Genomic DNA, 5,758 nt, shown 5'->3' with positions numbered 1-5,758 from the left:
CCTCTTTCTCTCTATTCCTCAGTCCACTCTCTCCCTCTCTCTCAATCAATTCAATTTCAATTTGCTTTATTGGCATGAGCAACAATGTACATATTGCCAAAGCTTATTTGGATATTTACAATATAAAAATAAAAATGAGAATCAAAATTGTCAAAGGACAACAGTAAACAACAATAACCAAGTGCCAAAATAACTATACATTCAACAATAACAATAAAGCATACAGTAGATCCTCATCAGAGAGGTCTTTGAAACCTTGAATAAGAGTTTCAAATTTGAGGAAATGACTCTCTCTAATTGTTTTATATTTTTTACATTTTGTCAGGAAATGCAGCTCCGTCTCAGGTTCTGCTGTTGTGCAGTGGTTTCACAGCCTTTCCTCTACAGGGAGCCAGATTTTCCTGTGTCTACCCTTCTCGATGGCAAGGCTGTGCTCACTGAGCCTGTACTTTGTCAAGGTTTTTCTAAGGTTTTGATCAGTAACCATGGTTAAATATTTAGCCACAGTGTACTGTCTCTCTCTCCAGGTGTGAGTTCAATGGAGACCGTGCTGGCGTATCTCATCTCCCAGCTGATTATCATCAGTGTCCAGATCATTCTACTACTGATCTTAATGCTGCTTGTCTTTAAGGTAACACACACACACACACACACACACAGGTCTCTGTATTGTGACAATAGAAAGAGTATGCAACAGACACTATATCATTGAATAACATGACATGCACTTTCACCTTCCCCTCTCTTGTTACCATCCCTCCTTTGCTGTCTTTCTCACTTTTTACTCTCTCCTCCTCCAATCCCTGTCCTCTCTCTCTCCGTCCTTCTCCCCCTCCTCCAACTCTCGCTTTCCTTCCCCTCTCTCTTCCTCTTTCTCCCCCTCCTCCGCCTCTCTCCCTCCCTCCCTCCAGATCCCTAATGAGGGGAACCTGGTGTTGGTTATAGCTCTGATCGTGCTGCAGGGCATAACAGGCACTTCCTTTGGTCTGGTCATCTCATCCGCCATCGATGACGAACAGAACGCCACCCAAGCTGCCCTTGGTATATTCTACCCCAACCTCATCGTCAGTGGTACGTCACATACACCACACACACAGCTGTCTTTTACCTCAACCTCATTCGTCAGTTGGTACTCACACACTCACACACTGTCTTTTACCTCAACCTCATCGTCAGTTGGTACGTCACACCACTCACAAATGACAGACGACACAAGACACACACACACTGTCTTTACCTCAACCTCATCGTCAGTGTACGTCACACACTCACATAAGGACGCACAGAGACACACACCTCACACACTGTTTTTACCTCAATCTCAGTGGTCACACACTCAACACACGGACACACGTACACACGCTAGCAACAGAGACACACACACACACACACCACACACTACAACACACTACACACACACACACACACACACACACACACACAACACACACACACTGTCTTTTACCTCAATAGTGTGGAGTTTTAGGGGGTTGATTCGTAACTATGCCAAACTACAATAGTGTCTTCCATGTTCTCTCAATAAAGTTGAATTAAATCCTATTCAGTTCAGTCCAATTACTCTTTCTGAAAATAACACTTTTTGGAAGAAAATCCATGTTGCCAAAGCAGATCAGTTTAGGATATGTCTCTGTCTTCTGAGCCTCACAAAGAAGAACAGCACACACACACAACACATCTCTCTGCTCTCTCTTTCTCTAAGACTCTCTGTTTCTCTAAGTCTCTCTCTTTCCTCCTCTCCCTACAGGATAATCTGGCCTGTGGAGTGCATCCCCTATCCACTACGTTACATCAGTCTGGCCCTGCCCCAGACCTAGCTTCTGAAGCCCTCGATGCATCATGTACAGAGGTAACACACACACACACACACAGACACACACACACACACACACAATATAAATACTGTACATAAACTCAGCACACAAAAAAACGTCCTCTCACTGTCAACTGGTTTATTTTCAGCAAACTTAACATGTGTAAATATGTGTATGAACATAACAAGATTCAACAACTGAGACATAAACTGAACAAGTTCCACAGACATGTGACTAACAGAAATGAAATAATGTGTCCCGAACAAAGGTCAAAATCAAAAGTAACAGTCAGTATCTGCTGTGGCCACCAGCTGCATTAAGTACTGCAGTGCATCTCCTCCTCGTGGACTGCACCAGATTTGCCAGTTCTTGCTGTGAGATGTTACCCACTCTTCCACCAATGCACCTGCAAGTTCCCAGACATTTCTGGGGGAATGGCCCTAGCCCTCACCCTCGATCCAACAGGTCCCAGACGTGCTCAATGATTTAGATCGGGCTCTTCGATGGCCATGAAACACTGACATTCCTGTCTTGCAGGAAATCAAACACAGAACGAGCAGTATGGCTGGTGGCATTGTCATGCTGGAGGGTCATGTCAGGATGAGCCTGCAGAGAGGGTACCACATGAGGGAGGAGGATGTCTTCCCTGTAACGCATAGCGTTGAGATTGCCGGCAACGACACAAGCTCATTCCGATGATGCTGTGACACACCTGCCCCAGACCATGACGACCTCCACCTCCAAATCGATCCCGCTCCAGAGTACAGGCCTCGGTGTAACACTCATTCCTTCGACGATAACGGAATCGACCACACCCTGGTGAGACAAAACCGCGACTCGTCAGTGAAGACACTTTTTGCCAGTCCTGTCTGGTCCAGCGACGGTGGGTTTGTGCCATAGGCGAGGTGAGGACCTGCCTTACAACAGGCCTACAAGCCCTCAGTCCAGCCTCTCTCAGCCTATTGCGCCAGTCTGAGCACTGATGGAGGGATTGTGCGTTCCTGGTGTAACTCGGGCAGTTGTTGTTGCCATCCTGTACCTCTCCTGCAGGGGTGATGTTCGGATGTACCGATCCTGTGCAGGTGTTTTAACATGTGGTCTGCCACTGCGAGGAATCAGCTGTCCGTCCGTCTCCCTGTAGCGCTGTCTTAGGCGTCTCACAGTACGACATTGCAATTTTTGCCCTGGCCACATCTGCATCCCCATGCTCCTTGCGCATGCCTAAGGCAGGTTCACGCAGATGAGCAGGGACCCTGGGCATCTTTCTTTGTTGTTTTTCAGAGTCAGTAGAAAGGCCTCTTTAGTGTCCTAAGTTTTGTGACCTTAATTGCCTACCGTCGTAAGCTGTTAGTGTCTTAACGACCGTTCCACGGGTTCATGTTCATTAATTGTTTATGGTTCATTGAACAAGCATGGGAAACTGTTTAAACCCTTTACAATGAAAGACTGTGAAGTTATTTGTATTTTTACAAATTATCTTTGAAAGACAAGGTCCTGAAAAAGGAAAGTTTCTTTTTTGCTGGGTTTACATACATACACACAGACATACACACAACTGTACATACTGTACATACATACATACATAACATACATACATACATACATACATACATACATACATACATACATACATACATACATACATACATACATACATACATACATACATACATACATTGTCCCGAGCTCACAGTGGAGGGGAGATATCTCTGCTCTCTCTGTCTGTCTGTCTGTCTGTCTGTCTGTCTGTCTGTCTGTCTCATCTTCACATCACAGTAACAAACACACACACACACACACAAACTCTCTCTCTCACACACAAGAGAGAAAGACACCATCTTATCTTGTCTCTCCCTCAGGCTGGGGTCTCTCCAGGATGATAGTGTGGCGAGGCTTTGTTGTCACCCTGGGCTGGAACACTTCTTCGTCATCCTGGCCATCGTCATCCTCAAGCTGAGGATGTGAGACGCCTGCCCAGGGAAGATGTGTGCCTATGTAGTGTATGTGAGTGTGTGAGGGTTTTGTGTGGGAGTGTCAATGTGGTGTGTGTAAGTGAGTGTGTAATATGTGTGTGTATATATAGTCTAGTGAGTGTGTATATGGTGTGTGTATATAGTCTAGTGAGTGTGTGTAGGGTCAGTGCAGATAGGGTAACTTTCCCCCTCAGTCATGTTAGTTTGGCTACTCAACCTATCTATTTGTCACTCACAAACCAATCAGAATGCCTGAAATGTGCGTCTGGACACTGCACCCGCCCACTCAGGTGTTATGAAGTGTAATCRCCGTCAGAAGAGTGATCATCGTCTGAGGACTGTTATTATGGACAATAACATGAATGGGTATAATACGTTTACAGCAGGATTCTACTGTACTGCCGTTATAAGTATGTAATGTTAGTGTGTATTCCCGATACTGCTTTGCATATTGTTGATAGTTAATTGCCATTATTGCTTTGGTTGCACAGGTGTTTTATGTAGGAGATTTGTTGTACTGGTTACACAAGGGTCGAATTGTTAAAAGTTAAGAAGGGGCGTGCTTTTTTGTGAAAGCAGCTGTTAATTGGTCAGTTCTGAGGACTCCTAGGAGGCTTAGGCCTATGTCCAGGGGGAATTCAAACACAATTCAATCACAATTCAGGTGTATTCAGGATGCTTTGAATTTTGAATGAAAACTCAAAACTAAAAAGGACAAACCAAGATACTTGAGGGGGCTTTCAATGTATCCTTTTGACTTCAACACTGCCCAGGACATGAAAAATTCAATTGCCTACAAAAATGTTAATGCCTCCAAAAATGTTAATGCTGACAAAAATGTAATTGCCTACAAAAATGCATAGCCTCATTAGACTTATTTTCAAACGCACCACTAGGTTGCCTGACAACTCAAACTGAATAATTCCGCTGCTCTATGTTCGCTACATACTTCATTGCGGAGAAGGAACTAACGTCCGTGGGCATGGCGTAGCTTTTGGCCAGAGAAAGGATTTGGGGTAGTCAGGCGAACTAGGCGTATGTGTTGTTTCTGTCCCATATGTCATGTCTTTCTAGAATGCCCTTTTAAGAAATATTAATTGGGAAAATGTTTGGTCTCTTTCTCAGGAGTTTCTTTCAACTAATAAGATTAATGATGTTTCATATAAATGAATCCACAATTGCTGCCCTACTAAACATGATCTTGATGTTTAAAAAATACATTGATGTTTCTTGTACCTTCTGTAATGATCAACAGGAGACTGCTTCACATTTAGTTTGGTATTGCTCTTATACCAGGAAGCTGTGGCGAGATATCTGGAGATTGTTTTCAATCATAAACATTTCCCCTTCTACTTGAAAATGTGATATTTGGTTTTAAAACTATAGCAAAGTCTTTCTTCTTAAATCAACCTCATTGTTATTTTAGCTCAATTCCATATTCATAAATGTAAATGACTGAGTCAATAACCTCTTTACTATTTTTGAGAATGAAATTGAACAATATATAAACAACATTTCTTCTTCTGATAACAAGAAAACAACCAAAAGTTTGAATGTAGTAACAAGGTGTTTACATAATGTATGGTCTGTATTACCCTGACTGTTGTTTGCCATGTGTGGATTCTCTCTTGTGTACTCTGTTTGTTTTTCTATATGGGTATTTTTTTTACAATAAAATAAAAAAGACAACTAGGCATATCAGACTACAAATAAGCAGTTTGTTGTCCTGGCAACTGGAAGAAGTGGAACAATATAAGAAGCATGGAGAATAACAGTAATGTTCTTGCTGACACAAACAAACGAATTACCCTGTATTTGTTACACTGATTTATGTTAGTTGTTGTGAAAGACCCGATATTAAGCAGATGTGTAGGAAATGTGGTTTAGTATAGGTTGGAGACAGACATGTGGTTTAGTGTAGGTTGGAGACAGAAATGTGGTTTAGTTCTGTCT

At 42.8% G+C, this 5,758-nt stretch overlaps 1 long non-coding RNA gene across 1 annotated transcript; it reads left to right on the top strand.

The window, feature by feature from the left end:
• The first annotated feature begins 1,151 nt into the window (after positions 1-1,151).
• Positions 1,152-5,501, top strand: LOC112076801 (uncharacterized). Its single transcript, XR_011477876.1, has 3 exons — positions 1,152-1,179; positions 1,766-1,867; positions 3,692-5,501. It is a non-coding gene; the product is annotated as an uncharacterized lncRNA (long non-coding RNA).
• Positions 5,502-5,758: the final 257 nt, after the last annotated feature.

This window comes from Salvelinus sp. IW2-2015, unplaced genomic scaffold (assembly GCF_002910315.2).
Source record: "Salvelinus sp. IW2-2015 unplaced genomic scaffold, ASM291031v2 Un_scaffold4044, whole genome shotgun sequence".
Lineage (NCBI taxonomy): Eukaryota > Metazoa > Chordata > Actinopteri > Salmoniformes > Salmonidae > Salvelinus > Salvelinus sp. IW2-2015.
This window is presented reverse-complemented; position numbering and strand designations above follow the sequence as displayed.